Consider the following 13395-nt stretch of genomic DNA (forward strand, 5'->3'; position numbering starts at 1 on the left):
ATGTGGCAAGGCATCAGGGATATCACTGATTACAAGAGCAACCCTGCCTGCCCCCACAGTGATGTCACACTGGCCAACGAGCTGAACACCTTCTGAAGAAGGGTCTCGACCCGAAACGTCACCCATTCCTTCTCTCCTGAGATGCTGCCTGACCCGCTGAGTTACTCCAGCATTTTGTAATATCAACAATACAATACAATATATCTTTATTGTCAACGAGATTGGGAATGTGCCTCCCATACGATGCAATAATTTAATTAATTTAAACAACCACAACCCAACGAAACTAATTGTAACAGTTTTAAGACAGAATAAAGTGCAAGTAGATCTGTGCCAGATCACGCTGCGATGTGACCATCCGGCTCAGCAGGACCAGTTCAAAGCAGCTATGGCCCTGGGGATGAAGCTGTTCCTGAGTCTGGAGGTGCGGGCGTAGAAGGCCTTGTATCGTCTGCCCGAAGGAAAGAGTTCGAACAGACTGTTGCAGGGGTGTGAAGAGTCTTTGTGGATGCTGGTGGCTTTTCTGAGGCATCGTGTGTTGTAGATGCCCTCCATGACTGGTAGCTGTGTTCCGATGGTCCTCTGAGCTCTATGTACTACTCGCTGAAGAGCTTTCCTTTCTGCCTCCGTGTAGCTGAGGTACCACACAGGGATGCCATGCGTTAGGATGCTCTCTATGGTGCAGCGGTAGAAGGTCGTCAGCAGCTGTTCGGGTAGACTAGACTTTTTCAGTGTTGTTAGGTAGAACAGTCGTTGCTGTGCCTCCTTTGCTCGCTTTAACATATATAACAAATAACATATAACATATAACAACTACAGCATGGAAACAGGCCTGTCCGGCCCTACCAGTCTACGCCGACCATTCTCCCTGACCTAGTCTCATCTACCTGCACTCAGACCATAACCCTCTAATCCCCTCTTATCCATATACCTATCCAATTTACTCTTAAATAATAAAATCGAGCCAGCCTCCACCACTTCCACCGGAAGCCCATTCCATATAGCCACAACCCTCTGAGTAAAGAAGTTCCCCCTCATGTTACCCCTAAACCTTTGTCCCTCAATTCTGAAGCTATGTCCCCTTGTTGGAATCTTCCCCACTCTCAAAGGGAAAAGCCTACCCACGTCAACTCTGTCCGTCCCTCTCAAAATTTAAAAAACCTCTATCAAGTCCCCCCTCAACCTTCTACGCTCCAAAGAATAAAGACCCAACCTGTTCAACCTCTCTCTGTAGCCTAAGTGCTGAAACCCAGGCAACATTCTAGTAAATCTCCTCTGTACCCTCTCCATTTAGTCGACATCCTTCCTATAATTTGGCGACCAGAACTGCACACCATACTCCAGATTCGGCCTCACCAATGCCCTGTACAATTTCAACATTACATCCCAACTTCTATACTCGATGCTCTGATTTATAAAGGCAAGCATACCAAACGCCTTCTTCACCACCCTATCCACATGAGATTCCACCTTCAGGGAACAATGCACAGTTATTCCCAGATCCCTCTGTTCCACTGCATTCCTCAATTCCCTACCATTTACCGTGTACGTCCTATTTTGATTTGTCCCACCAAAATGCAGCACCTCACACTTATCAGCATTAAACTCCATCTGCCATCTTTCAGCCCACCCTTCCAAAAGGCCCAAGTCTCTCTGTAGACTTTGAAAATCTACCTCACTATCAACTACTCCACCTATCTTAATATCATCTGCATATTTACTAATCCAATTTGCCACACCATCATCCAGATCATTAATGTAAATGACAAACAACAGTGGACCCAACACAGATCCTTGGGGCACTCCACTAGACACTGGCCTCCAACCTGACATACAATTGTCAACCGTTACCCTCTGGTATCTCCCATTCAGCCATTGTTTAATCCATCTTGCAACCTCACTATTAATACCCAACGATTTAACCTTCTTAATCAACCTTGCTTGGAAACCGGCAACAACACCATGAGTGGAAAAAGTCCGGCCTCGGAGGATGAACAGGTTCTCACGCCGAGCACACATGATGTACAGCGCGCGCTGCAGAGGATCAACCCACGCAAGGCTGCAGGCCCGGACGGAGTCCCAGGACGGGTACTTAAGTCAAGTCAAGTCAAATTTATTTGTCACATACACATACACGATGTGCAGTGAAATGAAAGTGGCAATGCCTGCGGGTTGTGCACAAAAAGAATTACAGTTACAGCATATAAATAAAGTTAATAAGTTACTATTAGTGTCGACAAAAATTTAGTCTCTGGGGTTATAAAAGTTGACAGTCCTGATGGCCTGTGGGAAAAAGCTCCGTCTCATCCTCTCCATTTTCACAGCGTGACAGCGGAGACGTTTGCCTGATCGTAGCATCTGGAACAGTCCGTTGCTGGGGTGGCAGGGGTCCCTCATGATCTTGCTTGCTCTGGATCTGCACCTCCTGATGTATAGGTCCTGCATGGGGACGAGTGTCGTTCCCATGGTGTGTTCTGCCGAACGCACTACTGTCTGCAGGGCCATCCGGTCCTGGGCAGAGCTGTTCCCAAACCAGACTGTAATGTTGCCGGACAGGATGCTCTCTACAGCCCCAGAGTAGAAGCAATGAAGGATCCTCAGAGACACTCTGAATTTCCTCAGTGTCTAAGGTGGTAAAGGCGCTGCTTAGCCTTACCCACCAGTGCGGCAATGTGCGTTGCCCACGTCAGATCCTCTGCGATGCGGACTCCCAAGTATTTAAAACTGCTCACCCTATCCACAATAGACCCATTTATCTCCAGTGGCGTGTACGTCCTTGGATGTTTATCCCTTCTGAAGTCCACAATCAGCTCCTTTGTTTTAGTGACATTCAAGAGGAGGCTATTGTCCTGACACCAGAGTGCCAGATCAGCCACCTCCTTCTCATCAGGCCTTCTCATCCGGCCCACCACCACAGTGTCATCAGCAAACTTGATGATGGAGTTTGAGCTGAACCTGGCCCCACTGTCATGTGTGTACAGGGAGTACAGTAGGGGGCTAAGGACGCAGCCCTGGGGGGATCCTATGTTCAGGGTGAGGGAGCTAGATGTGTGTTCCCCCATCCTGACCACTTGGGGCCTGGCAGTGAGAAAGTCCAGGACCCAGGCACACAGAGGGGTGCTAATCCTCAGTTCCAGCAGCTTCTCAACCAGTCTGCTAGGGACTATTGTGTTGAATGCTGAACTAAAGTCAATGAACAGCATCCTCACATAGCCCCCCTGGCTTCCAGATGAGAGAGAGCGGTGTGTAGAACGCATCATCCGTGGACCTGTTCGGACGGTATGCGAACTGTAGTGGGTCCATGTTGCGAGGAAGGAGGGCGCAGATGTGCTTCTTGACTAGCCTCTCAAAGCATTTCATGACAACCGAGGTGAGGGCCACCGGTCGGTAGTCATTTAAACACGCTGGAGAGGCATTCTTTGACACCGGTACAATGATGGATCTTTTGAAGCATGCAGGGACCACGGACTTTGCCAAGGAGACGTTGAATATTGTGGTGAGCACTGGAGCAAGCTGAGTAGCACAAGACTTTAGTACTCGCCCAGATATACCATCTGGGCCTCCAGCTTTCCTCATGTTCACACGCCTCAGAGCCCACCTCACCTCATGCTCGGACACCGAGAATGTGTGCACATCCCCGGCTGTGCTGACCAGCTTGCTGAGGTATTGACAATGATCTTCAATCTGTCTCTATCGCTGGCAACTGTCCCGAAGCGCCTGAAGTCAGCCACCATAGTGCCGGTGCCGAAAAAGGCAAACATCACCAATCTGAACGCTAACTGCCCGGTTGCCCTCACACCGATAATTATGAAGTGCTTTGAAAGGTTGGTCCTCTCCCACATCAAAGCCACCATCCCTGCCTCACTGGACCCACATCAGTTCGATCAGAGCAAATAGACCCACAGAGGACGCCATCTCTCTGGCTCTTCATACCGTCCTGACTCACCTGGAGAGACATGGCACGTACGTGAGGATGCTATTTATAGACTATAGCTCTGCCTTCAAAACAGTCATCCCCACCAAGCTCATCTCCAAACTCCACCAGCTAGGCCTCAGCTCGTCAATATGCAATTGGATCCTGAATTTCCTGACGGAACGCCCTCATGCAGTGAAAATGGTCCTCCAACACCACCCTGAGTACCGGCACACTACATGGTTGTGTACTGAGCCCCATCCTCTACTCCCTGTTCCTGCATTCGCCAACAACACCATCGTCAAATTTGCACATGACACAACGGTGATCGGGCTGATCTCCAACGGTGATGAATCAGCCTACTGAGTGGAAGTGCAGAACCTGGCGAGCTGGTGCTCAGAGAACAACCTGTCCCTAAACACAACTAAGACCAAGGAGCTAATTATCAACTTTAGAATGTCACAGAAGGCGGAATATGCTCCAGTCTTCATCAACGGGGACAGAGTGGTGAGAGTGTCCAGCTTCAGGTTTCTGGGCACACACATTTCAGAGGACCTCACATGGTCCACTAACACCGCTGCGCTGGTCAAGAAAGCACAGCAACGGCTGTTTTTCCTGAGAATGCTGAAAAAGGCCGGTCTGCCCCAACAGTTACAGATGACCTTCTACCGCTGCACCACAGAGAGCACACTGACATATGGCATCTATGTGTGGTATCTCAGCTGCATGGCAGCGGATAGGAGAGCTCTTCAGCAGGTCGTCTGCAGAGCGCAGAAGATCATTGGGACACAGCTGCCAGCCCTGGAGGATATCTACAATGCCCGCTGCCTCAGGAAAGCCACCAGCATCTACAAGGACTCCACACACCCATGCCACCATCTGTTTGAACTACTTCCATCTGGCAAACCTTACATGGCCTTCTACGCCCGCACCTCCAGACTAAGGAACAGCTTTATTCCTACAGAGAGCTAGAGCTGCTCTGAATCGGACCAGCTGAGAGCCCGCCATGTTCTGTCTCTGCTCCCAGGGTCATCTGGCACAACTGCATGAACATTTTTTGCACTTTACCTTGTTTCCTTCCCGCCCTCCCCCCTTGTTGTTTTCATTTTCGCCGCGATTTATTTATTTATTTTATAGCATCGATATGGAAGTGGCATTCTTAATCTCGTTGTACTTGTACAATGACAATAAAGATATTGTATTGTATTGTATTGTAGAGGGATATGGGCCAAATGCAGGCAGGTGGGACCAGTGCAGTTGGTCGGTGTGGGCAAGTTGGACCGAAGGGCCGGTTTCCACACTGTGTGACTCTATGACACACATTTGATTTGGTTAATGTAATGTCAAGAAAAAGCACAGCTGTTACTAAATTTTCTTTTTTGCCAATGTTTGTTGCTTACAGACATATCTGATCAATTCTACAACAGGATCGGTGCAATTATCGATTTCCAGCATGGGTAATCCTGGATGGAAAGGCAGAGTTGCATTTGTTCTTTGCGTCACCATCACCTTGTCTTCTCCGATTATCCGAGCGGCTAGAATATTGGTCGTGCCCGTTGATGGGAGTCACTGGATCAATATGAAAATACTGATAGAAGAGCTGCTCCTTCGTGGCCACAGCATCACTGTGCTCAGTCAGTCAACGTCCTGGTATATCAAAGAGAGCCCAGACTTGTACCAATCCATTATGATTGACATGCCAAGAGGATCTGAAAATTACAACGTGATGGAAAATATTATACAAAAGACATTGGAAAACTTACAGAAAGGCTCGACAGTCTGGGGCAAAATTAATCTCCAATATGAAATGTTTAGGATTATATTCGAGTACCATCAGTGGGTGAAAGATTTTAACAAAGCAATATTCGAAAACAACAGCTTGTTGAACCAACTCAAAAATGCAAATTTTGAGTTATTACTTACAGATCCGGTATATGGAACGGGTCCAATGCTTGCTTATTATTTAAAAGTGCCACTGGTGCACAACGTTCGATGGCTGGTTGGTGGAGAAGGCCATTTACTCACTGCCCCCTCACCACCTTCCTACATCCCACTCACTGGCTCAAGTTTCAGAGACAACATGAATTTTCTCCAAAGAACACAAAATGTCCTGCAATCTCTTAATGAGCTACTGATCGTAGAGTTTTTGATCTACCCGCTTTATAATGAATTCTGCCATCGGTATCTGGGACCAGACACGAACTTCAAGCCGATTCTCCTCAGAGCTGATGTGTGGTTGATGAGGGTGGATTTTGTGTTTGAATTCCCAAGACCCACCATGCCAAACATTGTGTACATCAGAGGCTTCCAGTGTAAACCAGCACGGCCACTGGCGGCAGAGTTTCAGGAGATGGTCCAAAGCTCAGGGAAGCACGGACTTGTTGTCATGTCATTGGGAACTATCATCAAATCCTTGCCAATGGAGATTACAATGAAAATAGCAGAATCTTTATCTCAATTCCCCCAGAAGGTTATCTGGAGATATGATGGCGAGACCCCTCCCAACATAGGGAATAATACACTGCTGGCAAAATGGATCCCTCAGAACGACCTGCTGGGTCACCCCAACACACGAGCCTTTGTTTCACACGGAGGCACCAATGGCATTTACGAAGCCATCTCCAATGGGGTGCCAGTGGTCGGCATGCCTCTGATCTTTGACCAGTTTGACAATGTAGTCAGACTGGAATCTCGAGGGGCAGCAAAAGTGATCAACGTTGCAACCATGCACTCCACAGATCTGTTGCAGGCACTCAACGAGGTGATAAACTGCACATCTTATGGTGACAACATGAAGAGACTCTCCGCTCTCCATCGGGACCAGCCAGAGTCGCCAATGGAGAGAGCTGTTTTCTGGGTTGAGTACGTTGCCCGACACAAAGGAGCGGGGCATTTGCGCCCAGTATCCTACCGACTCCCCTGGTACGCTTACTATTGTGTAGATGTGATGATCTTTCTGTTGTCTGTGTTACTCCTGCTCACTGTGCTGGTGGTTGGAACAATGAAGAAACTTTGTCGTGTTGTTTGTAGGAAAAAGCAAAAGACGGAGTGACATTTTTTTCCATTGGTATATTTTGTACTTTCAAATTAATCAAATAAAGTTTTTCATGCATTTGATCCACGCAGTCTCCTTTCCACAAAACATGAACTTAGCAAAGGGTGCTAATAAAAGCCAGATAGGTTAGTGAAATCACAACCATAGTGCATTGATATGCAGATGATTAGTGTAAATAGCTGAACCACATTTTAGGGAAGCCTTAAGTTTACTGACAGTTATTCACAATTAGGTTACCTTTTGTTATCTGGCCACAAACCTTTGGGATTCACTGACAGAGTGGACCTTCACTGCACTATTCTCTCTTCCAGTCAATCATGCCAACCCTCACTCTCAATCTGTCAGCACGTTTGCCTTCATTCCAGTACCCCATTATTGTCATGAAGTATCACAGTGAGTCTCCTTCAGGCTTTAGAGATACAACGCGGACACAGACCCTTTGGCCCACTGAGTCCGCGCCGACCAGCGATCGAGATAGACACAAAATGCTGGAGTAACTCAGTGGGTCACGCAGCATCACTGGAGAAAATGATCAGATGACGTTTCTAGTAGGAACCGTTCCCACACCCCCATACTAGCATTATCCGACACATTAGGGACAATACGTTTCTATGTAATATGCAATTTTTTAACCAAAGCCAATTAACCTTCAAGCCTGTATTTGGAGGGTTGAAGGAATCCGGAGCACCTTGTGAAAACCGTGTCACGGCGCACTCTTCATTCTTTCCAAGGCCTCCATCTTCCTTATGTAATGTGGTGACCAGAAATGCACACAATAATCTATATGTGGCCAAGACAGAGTTATATACAAAATGAATTGAAACTTTCTGTACTCAATGCCCACTGAGTCCACGCCGACCAGCGATCTCCGCACAATAATACTATCCTAAACAAACGTTATCTCAGACGGTCTTATGGAACTTTAATTTATGTTTAAAAATTCAGCATGGAAACAGGCCCTTCATCCCACCTCGTCCACAACGACCATCGGTCACCCATTCACACTAGTTCTATGTTATCCCACTTTCTCATCCACTCCCTACACAACTGCAAAGGGGCAACTTACAGAGGCCTATTAACCTACAAACCCACACATCTTTAGGATGTGCGAGGAAACCGGAGCACCCGGACGAAACCCATGTGGTCATAGGGCGAATGTGCAAACTCCATGCAGATGGCACCCGAGGCCGGTTGCTGCGAGTGGGATCAAGTTTTGGAAGATATATTTCTGATTGGTAAGGATGGCAAGTAACCACTCGGTGGCTATTCTCAGCAAAGTCATTGAGCAGCAAATGCTGCAAACAACAGAAATAGTTGAACAACATCTAGATACCCGTGTAATGCTCATCCTGCAACATGTGGGAGATCAGGGATATTGTCGGTGTCCCTGATGACTACATGTGCAGGAAGTGTGTCCAGCTGCAGCTCCTGGCAAACCGCATTGAACGGTTGGAGCTGCGGTTGGACTCATTCTGGAGCATCCACGATGCTGAGAAGGTCGTGGATAGCACGTATAGTGAGTTGGCCACACCACAGGTAAAAGATAAGCGGACAGAAAGGAAACGGGTGGCCACTAGCCTGCGTAGCAGTAGGCAGGTTGTGCAGGAGTCCCCTGCGGTCATCTCCCTCCTAAACAGATATGCCATTTTGGATACTGTTGGGGGAGATGGCTCATCAGGGGAAGGCAGCAGCAGCCAAGTTCATGGCACCGTGGGTGGCTCTGCGGGAAAAGAGGGGAGGAAAAAGAGTGGAAGGGCTATAGTGATAGGGGATTCAATTGTAAGGGGAACAGATAGGCATTTCTGCGGCCGCAAACGAGACTCCAGGATGGTATATTGCCTCCCTGGTGCAAGGGTCAGGGATATCTCTGAGCGGCTGCAGGACATTCTGGAGGGGGAGGGTGAGCAGCCAGTTGTCGTGGTGCACATTGGCACCAACGATTTAGGTAAAAAACGGGATGAGGTCCTACAAGTTGAATTTAGAGAGCTAGGAGATAAACTTAAAAGTAGGACCTCAAAGGTAATAATCTCTGGATTACTACCAGTGCCACGTGCTAGTCAGAGTACGAATAGGAGGATATTTCAGATGAATACGTGGCTTGAAAAATGGTGCAAGGGGGAGGGATTCAAATTTTTAGGACATTGGAACCAGTTCTGGGAGAGGTGGGACCAGTACAAACAGGACGGTCTGCACCTGAGCTGGAATGGAACCAATGTCCTAGGGGGAGTGTTTGCTAGTGCTTTCGGGGAGGATTTAAACTAATGTGGCAGGGGGATGGGAGCAGGAGCAGAGAGACAGAGTGGTGTAAAATGAGGGTAGAAGCAACAGGTAGCAAGGTGAAAAGTAAAAGTGGCAGGCAGACAAATCCAGGGCAAAAATCAAAAATCAAAAAGGGCCACTTTTCAACATAATTGTATAAGGGGTAAGAGAGTTGTAAAAACAAGCCTGTAGGCTTTGTGTCTCAATGCAAGGAGTATACGTAATAAGGTGGATGAATTAAATGTGGAGATAGTTATTAATGATTATGATATAGTTGGGATTACGGAGACATGGCTCCAGGGTGACCAAGGCCGGGAGCTCAACATCCAGGGATATTCTATATTCAGGTGGGATAGACAGAAAGGAAAAGGAGGTGGGGTAGCGTTACTGGTTAGAGAGGAGATTAAAGCAGTGGAAAGGAAGGACATTAGCTTGGAGGAAGTGGAATCGATATGGGTAGAGCTACGAAACACTAAGGGGCAGAAAATGCTAGTGGGAGTTGTGTACAGGCCACCTAACAGCAGTAGTGAGGTTGGGGATGGCATCAAGCAGGAAATTAGAAATGCGTGCACTAAAGGTGCAGCAGTTATAATGGGTGACTTCAATCTACATATAGATTGGGTGAACCAAACTGGCAGGGGTGCTGAGGAAGAGGATTTCTTGGAATGTTTGAGAGATGGTTTTCTAAACCAACATGTCGAGGAACCAACGAGAGAACAGGCCATTCTAGACTGGGTATTGAGTAATGAGGAAGGGTTAGTTAGCAGTCTTGTTGTGCGAGGCCCCTTGGGCAAGAGTGATATAATATGGTAGAGTTCTTCATTAGGATGGAGAGTGACAAATTCAATACAGAAACAAGTGTTCTGAACTTAAAGAAAGGTAACTTTGAGGGTATGAGGCGTGAATTGTCCAAAATAGACTGGCGATTGATGCTGAAAGGGTTGACGGTGGACATGCAATGGAAGGCATTTAAAGGTCACATGGATGAACTACAACAAGTGTTCATCCCAGTTTGGCAAAAGAACAAACCAGGAAAGGTAGTGCATCCGTGGCTAACAAGGGAAATCAAGGATAGTATTAAAACAAAAGATGAAGCATACAGATTAGCCAGAAATAGTAGCATACCAGAGGACTGGGAGAAATTCAGAGTCCAGCAGAGGAGGGCAAAGGGCTTAATTAGGAAAGGGAAAATAGATTATGAGGGAAAACTGGCAAGGAACATAAAAACTGACTGCAAAAGCTTTTATAGATATGTCAAGAGAAAAAGATTAGTTAAGACAAATGTAGGTCCCTTGCAGTCGGAAACAGATGAATTGATCATAGGGAACAAGGAGATGGCAGACCAATTGAACAAATACTTTGGTTCTGTCTTCACTAAGGAAGACATAAACCGTCTGCCGGAAATAGCGGGGGACCGGGGGTCTAATGAGATGGAGGAACCGAGGGAAATCCAGGTTAGTCGGGAAGTGGTGTTAGGTAAATTAAATGGATTAAAGGCAGATAAATCCCCAGGGCCAGATAGGCTGCATCCCAGAGTGCTTAAGGAAGTAGCCTCAGAAATAGTGGATGCATTAGTGATAATTTTTCAAAACTCTTTAGATTCTGGAGTAGTTCCTGAGGACTGGAGGGTAGCTAATGTAACCCCACTTTTTAAAAAGGGAGGGAGAGAGAAAACGGGGAATTATAGACTAGTTAGCCTAACATCGGTAGTGGGGAAAATGCTAGAGTCAGTTATTAAAGATGTGATAGCATCACATTTGGAAAGTGGTGAAATCATCGGACAAAGTCAGCATGGATTTACCAAAGGCAAATCATGTCTGACGAATCTTATAGAATTTTTCGAGGATGTAACTAGTAGAGTGGATAAGGGAGAACCAGTCGATGTGTTATATCTGGACTTTCAGAAGGCCTTCGACAAGGTCCCACATAGGAGATTGGTGTACAAACTTAAAGCACATGGTATTGAGGGTTCAGTGTTGAGGTGGGTAGAAAATTGGTTGGCGGACAGGAAGCAAAGAGTAGGAATAAACGGGTCCTTTTCGGAATGGCAGGCAGTGACTAGTGGGGTACCGCAAGGCTCAGTGCTGGGACCCCAGTTACTTACAGTGTATATTAATGATTTGGACGAAGGAATTGCATGCAACATCTCTAAGTTTGCGGATGACACGAAGCTGGGTGGCAGTGTTAGCTGCGAGGAGGATGCTAGGAGGCTGCAGAGTGACTTGGATAGATTAGGCGAGTGGGCAAATGCATGGCAGATGCAATATAATGTGGATAAATGTGAGGTTATCCACTTTGGCGGCAAGAACAGGAAAGCAGAGTATTACCTGAATGGTGACCGATTGGGAGAAGGGGAGATGCAACGTGACCTGGGTGTCATGGTGCCCCTGTCATTGAAAGCAAGCATGCAGGTGCAGCAGGCAGTGAAGAAAGCGAATGGTATGTTGGCATTCATAGCAAGAGGATTTGAGTTTAGGAGCAGGGAGGTTCTCCTGCAGTTGTACAGGGCCTTGGTGAGACCGCACCTGGAGTATTGTGTGCAGTTTTGGTCTCCTAACCTGAGGAAAGATGTTCTTGCCTTAGAGGGAGTACAGAGAAGGTTCACCAGATTGATCCCTGGGATGGCGGGACTTTCATATGAGGAAAGACTGGATAGACTGGGCTTGTACTCGCTGGAATTTAGAAGACTGAGGGGGAATCTTATAGAAACATATAAAATTCTTAAGGGGTAGGAGAGGCTAGATGCGGGAAGATTGTTCCCAATGTTGGGGGAGTCCAGAACCAGGGGTCACAGCTTAAGGATAAGGGGGAAGTCTTTTAGGACCGAGGTGAGAAAACATTTCTTCACACAGAGAGTGGTGAGTCTGTGGAATTCTCTGCCACAGAAGGTGGTTGAGGCCAGTTCATTGGCTATATTTAAGAGGGAGTTAGATGTGGCCCTTTTTGCTAAAGGGATCAGGGGGTATGGAGAGAAGGCAGGTACAGGCTACTGAGCTGGATGATCAGCCATGATCATATTGAATGGCGGTGCAGGCTCGAAGGGCCGATTGGCCTACTCCTGCACCTATTTTCTATGTTTCTATACAGAGATTGAAAAATATGAAAAGATGGGTGGAGAAGAACTGGAGAAACGTCGAGAAAGAAGGCTTGAATCAATGAAAAAAGCACAACATCAGAAGCAGGAATGGCTTTCAAAGGGTCATGGTGAATACAGGGAGATTCCCAGTGGAAAAGATTTTTTTCAAGAGGTTAAGGAGAGTAAAAATGTGGTGTGCCATTTTTATAGAGATACCACATTTAGATGCAAAATAGTAGACAAACACTTGACTATTCTGGCTAAAAAGCACGTTGAAACCAAGTTCATTAAATTAAATGCAGAGAAAGCTCCTTTCCTTTCGGAGTAATTACAAATCAAAGTAATTGCAACAATGGTTCTGGTGAAAGATGGTAAAGCAAAAGATTACGTTGTTGGGTTTGATGACCTTGGTTGCACTGATAACTTCACTACGGAGACCTTGTAATGGAGATTGGGTTGTGCTGCCATCATTAACTACAGTGGAAATCTGATGGAACCACCTTTCCAGGCGCAAAGAAAAAGTGGAAGTATCACAAAGATGGAGAAAAGTACAATTAGAAGAAAGAACAATGATTCAGATTCAGATGATGATTAGATTGTTAAGCATGTTTCTTGAGCTGCAGAATCTTTTATTCTTATGCATTGTTAAACTTTAATTTCAGTAGTCACTCATGAATTTTCATAGACTAATAAAAAAGAAATTATTATTACAATAGAAAAAAAGAAAGAAAAAAAAAAGAGGTCAGGATCGAAGCTGGGTTTCCGGCGCTGTGCGATACCAGGTCTACCTGCTGCACCACTGATTGGCGACGAGTAGAGGGGGAAGGACAGTGTCGATGACAAGGGTTGGAACCATCGATCATGACTGATCTATTTCCCCTCACAGCTCCATTCTCCTGCCTTCTCCCCAAAACCCCTGGCACCCGCATTAATCAAGAATCTGCCATTCTCCACATTCAAAAATACCCATTCGGATTAGATAAATCAATATTAATAGAGGACGTAGCGGTTGAGTTGCTGCCTTACAGCGCTAGAGACCCGCGTTTAATACTGACTACGGGTTCTGTCTCTGTAGTTTGTACGTTCTCCCTG

At 46.5% G+C, this 13395-nt stretch overlaps 2 pseudogenes; both read left to right on the forward strand.

Annotated features, from left to right (window-relative positions):
* The first annotated feature begins 5366 nt into the window (after positions 1-5366).
* On the forward strand, positions 5367-6965 carry LOC144609097 (UDP-glucuronosyltransferase 2A1 pseudogene; annotated as a pseudogene).
* Positions 6966-8173: 1208 nt separating this feature from the next.
* Positions 8174-12898, forward strand: LOC144609106 (thioredoxin domain-containing protein 9-like; annotated as a pseudogene).
* The last annotated feature ends 497 nt before the right edge of the window (positions 12899-13395 follow it).

Source organism: Rhinoraja longicauda, chromosome 33 (genome assembly GCF_053455715.1).
Source record: "Rhinoraja longicauda isolate Sanriku21f chromosome 33, sRhiLon1.1, whole genome shotgun sequence".
Lineage (NCBI taxonomy): Eukaryota > Metazoa > Chordata > Chondrichthyes > Rajiformes > Arhynchobatidae > Rhinoraja > Rhinoraja longicauda.